At 37.2% G+C, this 16,549-nt stretch overlaps 1 protein-coding gene and 1 long non-coding RNA gene across 2 annotated transcripts in view; one reads left to right on the top strand and one right to left on the bottom strand.

Annotated features, from left to right (window-relative positions):
- The window catches only part of LOC113155459 (contactin-4), a 98,507-nt gene that overhangs the window by 51,768 nt on the left and 30,190 nt on the right, over positions 1 to 16,549 (bottom strand). The window lies entirely within an intron of this gene.
- LOC113155460 lies at positions 1,657 to 4,937 on the top strand. Its single transcript, XR_003298131.1, has 6 exons — positions 1,657 to 2,041; positions 2,748 to 2,787; positions 2,894 to 3,176; positions 3,426 to 3,499; positions 3,653 to 3,748; positions 4,402 to 4,937. It is a non-coding gene; the product is annotated as an uncharacterized LOC113155460 (long non-coding RNA).

The following is a 16,549-nucleotide window of genomic DNA, read 5'->3' on the forward strand; positions in this document are numbered from 1 at the left end:
CATCTGGGCTGTTCTTTGTGTCCAGGTGATTTATAATATATATATATAAGATTCCCTGTTCTTGAGCTCCCAGCGAGTGTGTTCGAGATTGTTTCTCCTAGGGCTACTGATATATTACTCCTATGTTTGGAGAGCAAGATGGAAATATCAGCTCAGCAACTACATGATTCTTATTGCGCTCAGTGTAATTTTTTGCAAATCATCCTGAAATAATATTACATATCTTGAAAAATTTGCAGGTTTCTCCCTATCTCTGCATGAGTTGAACATTTATTTCATTCCCTTCTCTGTGTGACCAGGTATCACATGGCCTGTTGGAAACCCCACTAAGTGCCCACAGCAAGAGAGTCACATTACAACAGCTGCTCAGATTATGAATGATAGCGAAGCTCGTTTTCACATTCATTAAATTGCAGCAAATGAATAATTCATGGCTTCAAACTTAAGGTCTCCAAATATTCAGCTGGGTTGCATGAGGCCTTTTCTCTCCAGCTGACTGCTTCCTTTACAAATGATGTATTTGATCAGGTCTGAGGTCTGTAGCCTAATCACTACAAAGACAGGGAAAAGCTTCATGAAGCAAACAAAGGAAAATAAAAAGTGAGCCAAATTCACTGTTGGATGAATTAGATTATTTATTTTTATTTTTTTTGTAAAATATACAGCACAAGCTGTCAATTACATACACTGTTACAATTATATAAATTTTCTACAAACAGTTACTGGCCTGACATAGTGACTAAGGGAATAAACCACCCACAAGAAACTGTGCTTGTAACATTGTTGTCCTCATAATTCACCCTGTGGCCTGCAGATATGCAACTCATGAACCCTGCTTACATTATCTGCATAAACACCAACCTTCCTGAGGGTCTTCTGTATTCATATTTAGATTGTATTATTTATGATAGAAATAAATCACCAGTTTAGGGTAGTGATGCAGAGTTGGTACAATCTTTTACTGTTCTTACTTATGAGAGGTATAGTTAATTAATTCACTTGTACAACTCAGAAAATTATTTTCTATTTTTCTGCACCTTCTGATAAACCTCAGAGACCAGGTATGAACTTGTATTTGCAATTTTTTGTTATTTTCCCTTCAAATATGTGGTTGAATTTCAGTTCATTTAGCTTGCATTTTTGTGTTTGTGATTTGACTAATTTAGTAATTTTTTATACCGGACAACAACAAAGGAATGGCAAAAGAAATTTAATTCACGTAAATCCAAGTCTAATATTCATATTAATGACTCATTGTTTTAAATTAAACATCATGAACCTTTAAGCTGTACTGATTGATTTTTATATTAACAATGAATCATATGATTATGTGTTATATGAACAGATTAAATCACAGCAGCAAGACATTGATAAGACATTGATCTGACATTGCAATCCTCAGCTCTATTAGAAAACTTTAGGCATGTGTTTTGGTTTTAGAGCCTGTGACTGAACTATTATAGTTTCACTTTTATCATTCAGCAGTTGAACATATTTGAGACAAGCAGCTTAACAAAAGGTAGACTATTTCCCTCAAAGGTGTACACCTTACCCACACTGTAAGACCGAACAGTTAAAGCTTGTCAAATGAACTGAGTTTTATTAACTCAAATTTTTTTAAAAGTTGTTTTACCTTTAATATTTTGAGTAATTTGAACTGTTTTTTATTTTTAAGTTTATACTGATTAAATTCTTTGAGTAAATTTTGTAATTGAACTCAAATGTTTTGACCATTTCTGTCTGACGTCACGCGGTTCAAACTCGAAGCGCGCGCAAAAGTCCGCCATGTTGTTCGCTCGCATTGTGGAGAAAGTGAACTGAGGACGTTCCTGCCGGACCGGGTCACACAGGCAGCATCCTCTCCTGTCGGACCGGGTCGGACAGGCAGCATCATCTCCTGCCGGACCGGGTCGGACAGGCAGCACCATCTCCTGCCGGACCGGGTCGGACAGGCAGCATCATCTTTTTCCGGACCGCACCTTCACATCACTGACCGCGTCTGTCGCAGTTGGACCGACTCTGACTCTGAGCCACTTCTCTGGTGAGTTAAGAAACATGGTGTCGTCGTCTCACTTGATTCATCAGTTTTTGTAGTCTCAGTATTTGTATGGATATGAGAGGTGAACGGTGTTTTAGCTGATTCTTCTATAATGTGTAGAATAAATAGTTTATTAGGAGCCTGTGTGTCGAGCTAACTGCTAGCTTAATATTTGACAATATAAAGCTAACAGTTAGCTTTATATTGCTAACTGCGAGCTTTATATTGCAGTTTTAACAAGTAACTAACGTTCATGGCGCCAAATCAGCTGCTTAATGTTTTTGTTAGCGCTTGAGGTCAAAATGTCACTTTATACCCAGGTTTAATTTTCATACATGTCTGGCTGTGTTGAGCTAAGTAGCTAACGGTGACATAGAGTCTCTGTGAAACGACCATGTTGAGACACAAGTTGTAACATGTGCTTAGCTAAGTCTTTATAAATCATGTAAATTATAGGTTTGAATCAGTTCAGTGAATAACCTGAGCGTCATTAAATGAAACAAGTAACGTTGTTGTTAAATCAAAGTCTTTGAGCTTTTTCTGTCTGTTCTGTATAAGTCATTTCATATTTGGTGATATGATTTTTAAAATATTTTATTATGTGAAGTGTTGCGTATTTGTCATAAATGGTCAATTGTTTCTACTGTAGTGTCAGAAGAGTTTTAACATTTCAATTTCGTTAAATTTTCTATATTTTCTCTCTCTTTAGGCTGAAAGTGAAGCACCTGTTTGGTGGAGTTTTCAATCAGGTAAGCTGTGTGCATTTTCAGTACAAAACACTGAAACCAGTAAAATTACTTGGAGGTGCAAACTTTGTTTTACCACCATTGATAAAAGATTATATTTACTTTTCAGGCAAGAGGAGTAGAAACAATCCAGACAAACAAGCTCCCCATACTAACATTAAAAGACCAAAGTGTATTTCCTTCCTAACTTCCCAAGAAGTGAAGATGCTGTGAGCCTTGAACAACTGAGACTGCAAATTGTTGGAGAAGTTCAGAAGATTGAGAAAAATCTTCCTATGATCACTAAGCTAATGCAGACCACCTTTGCCCTGCTGTGGAAAGAGGTCATCTGTGATGACCTGCCTGTTGGTGACATACTGGAACGCTGGCCTGCCCTTAAACTGGAGTCACAGGTGAAAATGTTGTTCTTAGTTCATCTATTTGTCTAGGTAAATGTAATTATTTGTGTCTATAGTATCTTGGTCAGTTTCACTTAACACCTGGCATATGAATTGTGCTAGTATAAAGATGGTTTTTATGTCTTCAGCCACCATTAGATATATTTTAGCATTTTATCTTTCAGTTTTTACATTAAACAACTTATAACAAATGTTCAAATATATATAGTCTAATATTCTGCTATGTGTGGTTTTTCAACACAGACCGTACATTCTTCATTCGTTCAGGAAAAGTAGCTGAAGTTCTGGATCAGCTGATCCGGATTTATGACCTTCAGGTAAGTTATTTAAACAAATTGGTACCTGAACATACTAACATTCGGAATCTTAGGTTTACCACACAAAGAAATGAAAGAGACACATTATTATACGTTTTTTTTGCTGTGACCTTAACTATCCATGCTGAAACATGTTCTGTTCTCACACTCAAGGATCAAATTGATGTTGATGTGAGACGTGCTGCTGTCCTTCAAGCTCTTCCTGCATATCTGCATGAGGACGACTCAACATTTCTTAAGATGTGAGATGTAAGTTAGCACATTGTTTATAGTTTAGGCAACAGTTCATTTATATAAACAAATGTCATTATGCTAAAGAATAACGTGCAATAGGCCTGGTGTGATTAGGGCACATCATTAAACCTTCAGATTTTCATCACATTCAGATTAAAGTTGCATTTAATTATCAACAAGAGAGTTTTTTTTTTTTCATCATTAATTGGACTAATCCACCAACCTGGTTCATGGACTGTTTAACTAAAAGAGTATAATGTCATGGGAGTTTCTGAAGATTTGTTTACCCAAATGAATAGAAGTGATTGGAAGTCATGCTTTTCCTTCATGCAAGTACTTTTACCTAATTTTTACTTATTTAATGTGATCGATATGGAGGCATTAATTAGATGTTTATACAGTATGAGAGGATGTGGGAGATAAGCAACAATTTGTGTGTTGGGTCACTAAATCTTTAATATTAAAATGTTGTGAATTATTCCAGATAAACACATTTTAACAACTATAGCCCATTTTGTGTCGACCTGTTAAGTAGGACAGCACTCTCCACATCTGAATGGGTTGACCCTTACACCATTATTGCATGGCTCAATTTGATTGATACTGTCTACCTTTGGAGATACCATAGGCGATGTACCCCAAGTAAGGTAACCTTATTTTCTCTTCAGTTGTCACAGGTTGAACAACCAGACACAGGTGACCAGTTGGACTCCTCTTAATCAACTCCACCTCCAGCAACATTCTTCTCTCCAGATAGGATTTCAGTTGTGCTTGAGGGTAATGTAGTTGTTGATTGCACCACACTGGCTGATGCTTTTGTAATGCTTTTGGCACTCATTTATGCCCTGCATCTGAGCTACCCAAATAAGTTGGCCAACACATTTAACTTTATCCAGAATGTGTTGATGGGCCTAGATGATGGGAAGTTAAGGCCCAGGGTGCTGAGTCTTAAAAAGGACCTTTTATCAGTGGAGTAATCTGATGTGACTTTATTATCTTGAAGATTGTACACATGCACTACAGTCACTTTTGTAATATAGTTAGCAATTGAAGTATTTTTTGTGATTTGATCATTTTTAAATTAGGTAAATGTGAAGAAGTTTAGCCACAGTATGTAATTACATTGATCACTGTGGGTTAATATGTAACACTTATATATGTGTTAGAAGTGTTTACAAGTATTTCTTGCACTGTTTTTTGATGCTATTTTGTCATGCATGTTTGACTTGAGTGATGGTTACTTAATAAAGAAGTAGCTTGTTTTGAAACTGCCTATTATTCTGTTATGTAATCTACTGTTAAAGTGTATGGGTTTAACAAATTGAGTTAGAACTACTTAAAAAAACTTATGTAATCAGTTTCAAAAGAAATTTTAAGTATTGTGTTTTAATTTTTGAGTTTTAGTTAAGCAAAGCTTTAAGTTAGAGTAGAGTGCATACAACTTTATTTACCATGTACGCTTTACTTGAAAAATCTATTACTGAGCAACTAATTATTTTTTGTTACATGTAATTGATATATAAGAGTTAACTATACTTAAATTAGTTCTGTATTCTGAACTTAAAATAACAAGTTAAAAACAATGATAAAAAGCAGTATTTAGAACTTAAAAAGTCAAGTTAGTATCAATTAAAACTAATGTGTAGAACTCACTTGATAACATATGTTTTTTGGACTTATAAAAACAAGTTATGTTAAGTCAAAATTTCTTATGTAATCAGTTTCAACTAATTTTTTGAGTTCTATTAACTTATCGGGTTTTACAGTGCACACTAAACACAGTGAGGGAAAAAATTATTTGAACCCCAGCTGATTTTGTAAGTTTGCCCACTAACAAAGAAATGATCAGTCTATAATTTCAATGGTAGGTGTATTTGAACAGTGAGACACAACAATGACAAAAAAAATCCAGAAAACTCCCTCCACAGATTTTCTATGGGATTAAGGTCTGGAGACTGACTAGGCCACTCCATGACCTTAATATGCTTCTTCTTGAGCCAGTGATTTGTTGCCTTAGCCGTGTGTTTTGGATCATTGTCATGCTGGAGTACCCAACCACGACCCTTTTCAATGCCCTGACTGAGGGAAGGAGGTTCTCACCCAACATTTGACGGTACATGGCCCCATCCATCCTCCCTTTGATGCGGTGCAATTGTCCTGTCCCCTTGGCAGAAAAACACCCCCAAAGCATAATGTTTCCACCTCCATATTTGACAGTGGGGATGGTGTTTTTGGAGTCATAGGCAGCCTTCCTCCTCCTCCAAACACAGCGAGTTGAGTTGATGCCAAAGAGCTCGATTTTGGTCTTATCTGACCACAACACTTTCACCCAGTCTTCCTCTGAATCAGTCAGATGTTCAGTGGCAAACTTCAAACGGGCCTGTAGATGGGCTTTCTTGAGCAGGGGGACCTTGCGGGCACAGCAGGATTTCAGTCCTTCACGGCGTAGTGTGTTACCAACTGTTTTTTTGGTGACTATGGTCCCAGCTGCCTTGAGATCATTGACAAGTTCCTCCCGAGTGGTTCTTGGCTGATTCCTCACCGTTCTCATTATCATTGAAACTCCACGAGGTGAGATCTTGCATGGAGCTCCAGACCAAGGGAGATTGGCAGTTAATTTATGTTTCTTCCATTTGCGAATAATTGCACCAACTGTTGTCACCTTCTCACCCAGCTGCTTGGCGATGGTCTTGTAGCCCATTCCAGCCTTGTGTAGGTCCACAATCTTGTCCCTGACATCCTTGGAAAGCTCTTTGGTCTTGGCCATGGTGAAGAGTTTGGAATCTGGATTGATTGATTGCTTCTGTGGACAGGTCTCTTTTATACAGGTAACGAGCTGAGAGGGCTGCCAATGTCAGCTCGTTACCTGTATAATATCCACCTGGGAGCTAGAGATCTTCCTGACGGATAGGGGATCAAATACTTATTTCCTTCATGGAAATGCAAATTAATTTATAACTCTTTTTGAAACGCATTTTTCTGGATTTTTTTTTGTCATTGTTGTGTCTCACTGTTCAAATAAACCTACCATTGAAATTATAGCCTGATCATTTCTTTGTTAGTAGGCAAACTTACAAAATCAGCTGGGGTTCAAATAATTTTTTCCCTCACTGTAGGTGCGAAAGTTTTGTGGCCAAGTTGTAGGAGATGCTAATGCTGACATACACCTCCTCAAAAAATGTAGTAAAAAAGGTAACATCCTTCTTGCAAAACCAAAACCAACATTCAGCGATGAAAAAAGGTCAGTCTTCTGATCTCTTTAAATGACACGTTAGCAAACAGTTCTTCAAAAATGGTAAAATAGCACCCCCCTGTTAGTAGGTATCTCTTGAAATAGCATCATATTGGCAGCTGATGTACTGTTCTTCTTTTGCCACTGAAACACTATAAACACCTGATTATGATTATGAAACCATGATGGTACTAAAACCACAGGGTAATGGTTAGTAATAAGATTGTGGTTTGGGTTAAATAAGTACTTTGTATTTGCTGTATATTGAGACATTGTGTGAAGATCATGGTTAAAACACATAATGCTTCAACTCAAACTTTGGTCTCCAGTGGTTAAGTCCTGGGTTTTGAGACCCAACCACAAACCCAACCTCATCTTAATAGGGACTTCGACAATCTAAATGCTACATGATGCCCAACTGTCCATATTTCTACTGTCATAATTTCTATTGTTGCTACACAAGCATGGCAGTCATACAGTTTTAGTACAGTATTCTTGGTCATAATAACTTATCAGCACATATGGTAAATGACAAAGAAAGACCAAAGAAAAACAACAAAGCAGTCCTAATATTGTCATGTTGCGCACATTTTAAGGCTCCCATTAAGTTTTCACAAACTTTTCATTATCTAAAAGTTTACAAAAATCCCACACTGCATCTCTGACTGACCACTGTGGAAATTAAAAATTCAAGGACGTCTTTGTAAATAGTCCTATTACTTTAAGGAAACTCTGTAAGGCTGCATTGCAGCACCTTTACTACCTTAAGCACTCAGAGGTTGAAAATGCAATAACAATGCCACCAAAACCAATAAACTTCTTTGTTTCCTTCATAAAGCATCCAAAAATTGAAATGAAAAGAATGTTTTGGTGAGTGCCTGGACATACTTTATCTGTTAAAAAAAAAAGTAGTCAAGGCATCCTCAGGCAGAAAAGCCATCCACTAAAAATTACTGCTTTCAGTGCAATGCAATGACAGCCCTGTGTGCAAACTTGAAAAACACCAAAACAAATTTTGATAAAGAAAAAAGGGTCAATCTTAAATAGCTGATGCTGTAAAACCCACATCATCAAATCAAACAGTATCATCACAGCTACTCAAGCCTCTGTCGACACTGCCAGGTCGTCACAGTGGCTGGGCAATTGTAGCTGTCAGTCACCAGAGTAATGTAGGAGACGGTGGTGGTATTTCAGACAAGCAAGAGTGAGAGTTTATCATTTGTCCTCTGGTAGGTCACACAGCAAATTACTAATTTTAGTAAAGGTAGGGTATAAACAGTAGCTGCTCGGTTCTTGTCAAGGCTTAGACTGAGCATCAATGTAGAATAAAAAATCTGGTTTATGGATGTCTGGTTATCCCACCTGACATTCTTCGAATGAACCTACAAGGAGTCTGCTCAGGCTGCGAGCCTCATAGCGAAAGAGAGACTTCACTGGGAAATACAGCAGAACATAAAAAGAAACCCCACAGTAAAGTTACTACATAAAAAATTCATGCCATTTTGTCGCTTCCACAGTCGAATCTCTTCTGAGGTTCCGGTAGCGGATTCTTGGAAGAAGCTTGAGGAAGAGAGAAGACTGCTCTCAGTACCCAAGAGATTTAAAATGTCAGTCTCAGTGAGAGCCTGCTCGAAGGATCCGTACATATCCACTTTGAGCAAACACGTAAATTGTATTTATGTCTGTTGTTGGAGTCTTCAACAATGACTCTTTCATGTGCATTTGCAGCAGTGCATGGATCAAATGGCTGCACATCTATTAACTTGTTGAGAGAAAGAGAGATTGTCAAAGTGAAAGATTAGAGCTCTCAACCTGTGCAAAAGGCTCAAGTATAAATTACATTTCTGCGGATGAAGAGGCCTTCATAGCTTCTTATCATAACAAAGGCCAATAGATTTGGGGATCTAAGAGACGGTCAACATCAGTTGATAGCAATCCTTTTGGTTAAGCCCCTGTCCTCTCTACACACACAAACACACGCAGTCTCACCACCGCACAGTGCAGATTGTTTGTCTTGTTTTTTTTTATATTAAACATACACAACAATGAAAGTCTAGTAATTAATTAGCATAACCACAAAAGTATGTACAATGCATTTGTGAATGCATTCAAAATGTTAATCAGGTAAAAGTACAAGCTCAAAAATATTATAAATAAAAAGTATTCTATGAAAGCTTCATTTCCTATGAATAATGTGATTTTATTTGAATCTGCTTATTGATGTATCATTTCTCTTTCAACTCATACGCTGTTTAGAGGATCACATTTTGAATCAAATAAATGCTCATTTATAAAAGAATGAATGTGCTGGGGTAAATGTATGATAGCCTTTGAAATAAAGTGAAGGCGAAGTATTAAGTAGCAGAAAATGGCAACACTTGTTAAGTAGAAATACCGCAACAAAGTACTTAAAGCTACAATATGCAACTTATAGCAGCACTAACATGCGACTCAAAATTTATTCATCCCTCTCTCTCCCTGCTCTGTTCTGCTTGTGTACAGCAGAACAGCTTATAGTGCTTAAAGTTACTTTAAACCACAGTGGATACTGCTGTTCATGTAGTAATGGTGAAAATTAGACTCAAACTAACTAAGTGCAATCTATTACTGTTTTTGTAAATACAAATAAACATAAACAAGACTGGACAAATGAACTGTTTTACTGTTATTTTCCTGTTTTAATTCAGCAGCCTGCATGTATTTGTGGAACTGCTAACCCTGATTCAATTTCCTCCACAAGAAGTGGCAACACAACTGGTATGCAGGCTGATAAGTAAAAAAGTAAATCACACCTTTTGAACCAAACACTCAGGATTCCTGTCTTTGTTCTCTGTGTAGAGGTTCTATTTTCTGTGATTTTTTTTTCTCCTTCTCCTTTCCACCTTGCTGTACTGTCCTGTCCTCAAGTCACCTTTTCACCTGCAACATCCACTTCTGCTTCACCTGTCTTGCTTTCCCACCAGTACTGTCATGTGACCCTGCTCCTCCCACCTGCTCACAGAGCATTCCCCTTACTATTTCTACCAACCCAGATCCCCAGAGACCTTTGCTAGATCATCTGAAGTGTACCCCAGGCTTACAGTTGCAGCCTTTTCATTGTTTTCCCCCTTGTGTTCACTCAAAATTAGATTGTTTTTTGGATGGTAGGCTTTGACTTTTGGGATTTTCCTTTCCCCTTTTTGGTTGGTTTTTGGAATGATTGCCAACCTATTTATGAAGTGGAGTTTTCCGAAACATCTTGGAGCTGGATGTGTTGTTGTGTAAGCACTAACAAGATAAATAGGTGCTCACTTTCTTTCCTTATGGTCCTCTAGGAAGAAGTAAAGAGAAGCCTTTTAAGGTAAGGTTAGAAAGGCTGATGCTGCAGTCTACCGAACTGAGCATCAGCTACAGGGGAAAAGAGAGGACACATGAGCAAAAACTGCAGAGAAAATAAAGACATCAGGAGATGTCACAGGTAAGAGTGTGAAAGGGAAGGACTGACAGAGATCCAACATGCCTGTCTCACTGTGTGTGAAAGAGGGAGGCAGAGGAGAAAGGAGAGTAGAGAGTAATTCAGGAGAAAGACCGTTTTAATAACGTTATGTAGCAGGGTGAGGCATTTGTACTGTTGTACTGCTGATTAAGTTCAAGACTTGAATGTTATGTACACTGTTACTCATAAGAAAGACACACACAATAATTTTAGCAAATACATACATTTTGTCAAAATTTTACTGCAACTTAATATTGAATTTTGCACCCTCTCATGTTATCTTGCACATACAAGCAAAATGCTGCAGTGCAGTTTCCAAAATCCACCATATCTAATATTTCTCCTTAATGTACTTTAACTGCTAAGCTGTGTTTTTCCACACCCAATACTGCCTGTTTGTTTCACAGACTTTGCAATGTCTAAGCTCAGACCAAGAGGGACCTGATGACATCATGATCAAGGTTGCTTTCTCCTATTAAAAAGTGGCTCTAAAGCTGCAGAAGACATTATAGAAAGGTTTTCAAGGCTGAATGTGCAATGTCATATCAGTGCAATTGAAGTGCAAGTGAAAAAAAAACATCCCATCCACTTGAAATGTATTTAAAATGTTGTGTGGACAAAGAAATTTAGTTAACTTACTTCCCAAGATCCAAGAAGAGAAGTGAAGATAGATTAGATCAAACTCTGATACGGATTTCTGTGGGAAATTAGGTAATGAAATTAGGTAATGGAGAACATTATTCTCTGTTTTCATTACTGTGGTGCTGAATTGTGTAGAAGGCTTCTGTTCACGTCGGCTGGGGAGCAATTGTCTCAGCTGCTTGTTCATCTTTTCCTAGTACATGTGAACCTTCAGGAGGATTCAGGCATGTTGGCTGAATGATGGCCTGCTGTCAAGGCTCATAAGGACTTTTGATTGGTGAGACTGTTCACGCAACATTCATGACAACATAAATACATGAAGTCCAGCAATAATAACATATTCACTTTTAACATTCTAGCTTTTTCTGAAAAGTCAGAATAAGTTTGGTGTCAGCAATGGAATGAGTGAGGTACACAGTGCTTTTGAGTTCTATGAAAAAGCTATCAAATCCTACCTGACAGCTACTCTGACCAAAGGCAGTTGAGAGGGCTACATATATTGAAAATCTAACAAAACTGTCAGTACACACTGCACACACATAGCCATGAAGCCACACAGCTGCACTTGTGCACTTGTTTTGAAAGCAGAGACATTTCAATTTTAGGATGCAAATGGCTTGAGACTTCTGCTGCTAAAGAGTCACGCACAGCAAAAATCAAGTATCACCTCAAAGAGAGCAAAAGAAAAAAGCAATCTATGTACACAATTGAGTTTCAAACACAGAGGATTAAATTGGCTTCAAATCATAATCTCAGCTGAGCATTTACTCAAACCAAAGCAACAGAAATGTCAGATGTCATAAAGCTATTGACTGGACTCTGTTAAAGGGAGAACGAAAGACATACTGCTTCATTTATACGTCATACTGTGAAGTTACTGTGAAGTTAAGATACTGTGAATTTATAGTTTATTGTTTTGTTCATCATCCCTGCTGCAGAACAATTTGAGGAATACTAATTTATATTGCAATTATCCTTTTTGCTTTAATTTTAATAAAATATATTATTCTGTATTTCTGCATACGTAAACAAGAAGTTATTTTAGCAAGCACAATTTAAAAAAAATTTTCTATATGTTGTTTCTTGTTCAATTAGCTGATGCAGTTGCTGGCTTCCAATATTCTTTGTTGTTGAGTCAATTTGTAACCAGCCTTCTACAAATTTAGAGCATATTTGCTCAGATATTGCATTAGTGGTCTGCTTGGCATTGACAACTAAATATTCAGATATAATCATTGCATGCAACAATGGCCATGTATAATTACTGATAACTCGTTAGGTTAATGTAAATCGCTAACCCTATCAACTGACTCAAGGTAACTTGATGGTAAATTGTATGGCAATTTTGCTTTTCTTAGGTGTCTAATTGCCTCCCAAGGACTGTGTTTAATGTTTCTACCTTTTCTGGTCTAATTCTGGAATAATTCTCCTGCCTAATGACTTGGCCAGTGGCTTTTCCTAACCCTAACTAGTCGACCATCTTACCTAAACCTAACCTGATCTACAGTATGTCTTCAGGTTCACTTCCTTCTAATCCTGACCCTAACCACTCCACTTCAATGCCTACCTGAAACATCTATTCATCTTTGTCTTAAAGTCCTTCTGCTTCACTCAACCAGAGTCTTTTCATCTGCTTCTCTCATCCAACATGTGGCCCTGACATCAATACTCTTTTCCTCTTACCCCTGACTGACTCTGAAATGATTCTCATGCCTAATACCTTGACCATTGGCTTTTCCTAACCATAACCAGGTGACCTTCATGCCTAACTCTAACCTCATATTTGTCTAGTAAAGTAAAGTTCCCTCTAACACTGGCCCTGACATAAACATTTTTTACTCAGTCTCCAACCGACGCCTGGCCTAAGGGGTGGATAAGGAAGCAGAATATGCTTACACTGGTTGGCGAGGATGTTAAAATGTAGATACATCACCCTTTTTTTCCTTTCTCTCTAAGTACACCTTCTCACTGTCTTCCTGTTTCTTTAGCTTTCTGCGGGTATCCCCCACCTCTGAGCTGTATACTGTATCTCCAGAGTGCAACCTGCCCAGTGTTTTTTGCTTGTTGTTGTTGTTGTCTTCTGTTCTTTTTTCTCTCCTCCACTCACCTCTACCAGTCAAGGCAGATGGCGCCAACCCTGAGCCTGGTTCTGCTGGTGGTTCCTCATTTAAAGGGAGTTTTTTCCTCTCCACTGTCTCCTATTATAATTCTGTATACAGGTATATTTTGTAAGGTCTTAAACCTTATACTGTAAAGTGCCTTGAAAAGACTTCTGTTGTAATTTGAAGCTATATAAATAAACTGAATTGAGTTAAATTATACATACAATGTATTATTTATCAAGTGTTGACATGTACCTTGCCTTAGCCTGTCAATAAATTTATAGCAAATTAATAGTCATAGGTTTACTGGAAAAATGCAGTTTTAAGCATGGGGATTTAACTGTTCTTCTTGTCATTTTTTCTCTTGCAGCATTGAAAAACAAAAAACACTGGCTAACTGCACTTTGCCTCAGTGAATGATTCTAACTGGTTGCTTTAGCAGGTAAACTAACATGGATTGTTTCCTGACTTTTTTGAGATTTGGTTAAAATTTGCACTACATTTAGATGGAAACAAAGTTTGACCAGCTATCTATAATAGAAGAGTAACATCACTTCTATTTCTAGTTCTACAAACTGTTAACAGTTTTTTTATTTACAAAACTCCAAGCAACCCAGCAGCTAACTGCTGAGGTGATGCAATTTAATAGAAAACATTTGAAATATATATATTTGAAATTTTATAACTGAAAAAAAAAAAAATCCCACCATTTTTCAAAGCGTAGAGCCACTGCATGCGGAGATGTTTTTATCTAGGCATCAACGATTAAGTTAATTAAGTACAACTGAGTAATCATAATTATAACATACAGGAAAATTAGCAATAGCATAGACCTGAAAAGACACAGGTAATTATGTAAGTTATAATTAAAAATATTTGAAAATGATAATTTGTTATGTCAATGTCATCACAATAAATCATACTGTTTGACTCATTGTGTTAATGGCTTTGAACCTGACAGCCATTTGTGGAAACATTGCATTCAAGGAATCTGAGATGGTAAGAAACACAAGCAGAATGTCATAGACAGGTATTAAACACACTTAAACACTACTCTTTGAATGTACTCACATTAACCTCCAAATAAAAGAACACCAACAACCGAAGTAATCTTGAAGAGTGAGGTTGTTCCATCTTAAACTACTATTTCAAACACCAGGATCCTCTAGAGTCTCCTCTATCCTGCCCTCTCATACACCCCAAAGGCACCCCCAACCTTAGTGGTTTCAATTAGTTTGGCTCCCACTCTGTGTCAGCCTGAGAATTCCAACCCAGGAGACAAGACACCCATTACTGCCAGGTCTCTGGCTCCATTTATACTATAGGTGAGAAACGAATGAGCAGAATAAAACTGTCTTCCACATCTGGAATATGAGTTGTATACAAAGTTCCAAGTTCATGATTAAAATGTTTTTTTTTTTTCAGGTTTATCATTTGTTGAAAAACTGGAGCTAGTCAATAAAAGGAGCGAAAAAACAGGTTAGAGAAATGAGTGCATGGTGTGTTTTTGCACCACAGCTGTGTGAGCACACTAAGCATGGAGGTGTGCTGAAGGTTGGATGACTGTGTCCTTGCACTTCTAGGTGATTGGTCTATATTTGGTTAGCAAGCCACCTGGATCCTTTGTCAGACACTAACAAGCTAACTACCTCTCATTTAAACAAGGGACACACATGCCCAGCTGTGAACGAAGGTCAGACTACACTTTTACACCATAAAAAGAAAATGCCATAAATGTACAGTAAGCAATGAGACAGGGAACCCAATCATTCTCAGCAATAGTTGTAGATGAACGGCATGCATTTCTCACCAGCTACTACAGTGTTTAATGCAAATTTAATCAGAACGTCATAGTGACACATTCAGTTTAACAGCAATGCACAATAAGAGTGCCTGCAGAGAAAGGCAATGTAACAAATCCCTGTAAGGTGAGGACACACTTTCCAAGAGGTGCACAAAACAAGTAGAATTCGGGTAAAAACCATACTTCAAAAAGAAAAAAAAGAAACGTTCAACTTGCTGATGTTACTAGATAAATGTGTGTATTTTTATTCCATGCCTTTAGTTTTTTTCTTTAATTTATACTTAAGATAACTATAATTTACAAATACTGACTCATAATATAAAAAAATATCCTGCACTACAGCATCTAGATTTGTGACTCCAACATTTTTTCATGGTTGTATTCAGCCACTCACAGTGGCATTGGGCTAAGGTCAGGGAAAGGCTGTGTGCTGGCTTAATAGATAAAAACACACATTTCACACAATTTCTTTTTAAATTCTTTTTTGAAATTTTGAAATAATTTATTGCCTAAATCCAAACTCACACAGGACTCAGGTGTCTTCAGTCCTGCACATTTAAATTAACACTTTGTAGAAAATCTTATTTAAAATTAGTTTTAAAAAATATAGTAGATCAACAGTGTAATAATAAAATACAATTAGATAGGTGAGATACAGCAAATAAAGTTTGTGGTAAGGAACAACTGCACTGAATTTGCAGGTGACTTTAAGTTGAGAAGTCAGATGGCAGCAGGGACCTGTTTGACCTGTGCTCTGCAGGGCTAATAGCTAGTAGCTAATAGCGGGCTAGTGGTTGCCATATACAAACAATGCAGTATCTATTGTAACATGCACCTCATTACAAGGTCACCAAAGGCACTCTCATAAACATAGGAGATCAGAAATATCCCACTAAGTTCACTTCTTTCCATCACCTCAGAAAAGCACACGACACAAGTTGAATGAAAACAAGAAAAACTCAACAAAACTAACACACAAAGAGAGGTACTGCAGGCACCATTCCACTATATACATACTTAAATCCACCCCAAATTTTTTTTTTCATTCAAGAAATATGATGCACTACAACATGTGTAATTTTATGCAGAGAAAAGACTTCCTGTTTGAACTTGAACGAACTCAAAATTGCATTTTTGCTTGGCAGTGGCTGGAATTTTAAAACGTCTGGCATCTTTAGTTTACAGCATTTGCCAAAGTGCCACTGGTGCAGATTAGTTCACAGTTCAGTTGGAACAATTTTTTCAGCAGCCAAAGGGGGCATCGGAATTATAAAATCTTAAACAAAATCATAATTAATAGGCATTATTCAAAGTTGAGTTTAAATATCACTGGAAAAAAAAAATCTGCAGCCACGCTGTGAGGGTCACAGTATGAAATTCTTATGACAATTAAATTATAAATATTATTGTATTTTACATATCTGTTATGTATGTATTGCATATTATTTACCAATGTCCCTAACTTAGTTGCACATTTTATGAAGTTAAAAAGGTCAAAGGTTATGCAGTGTCATCACATAAGATTAATTCTGAGAATGTCTGTTCTACATTTGGAGAAGGT

Source organism: Anabas testudineus, chromosome 5 (genome assembly GCF_900324465.2).
Source record: "Anabas testudineus chromosome 5, fAnaTes1.2, whole genome shotgun sequence".
In the NCBI taxonomy this organism is placed as follows: domain Eukaryota; kingdom Metazoa; phylum Chordata; class Actinopteri; order Anabantiformes; family Anabantidae; genus Anabas; species Anabas testudineus.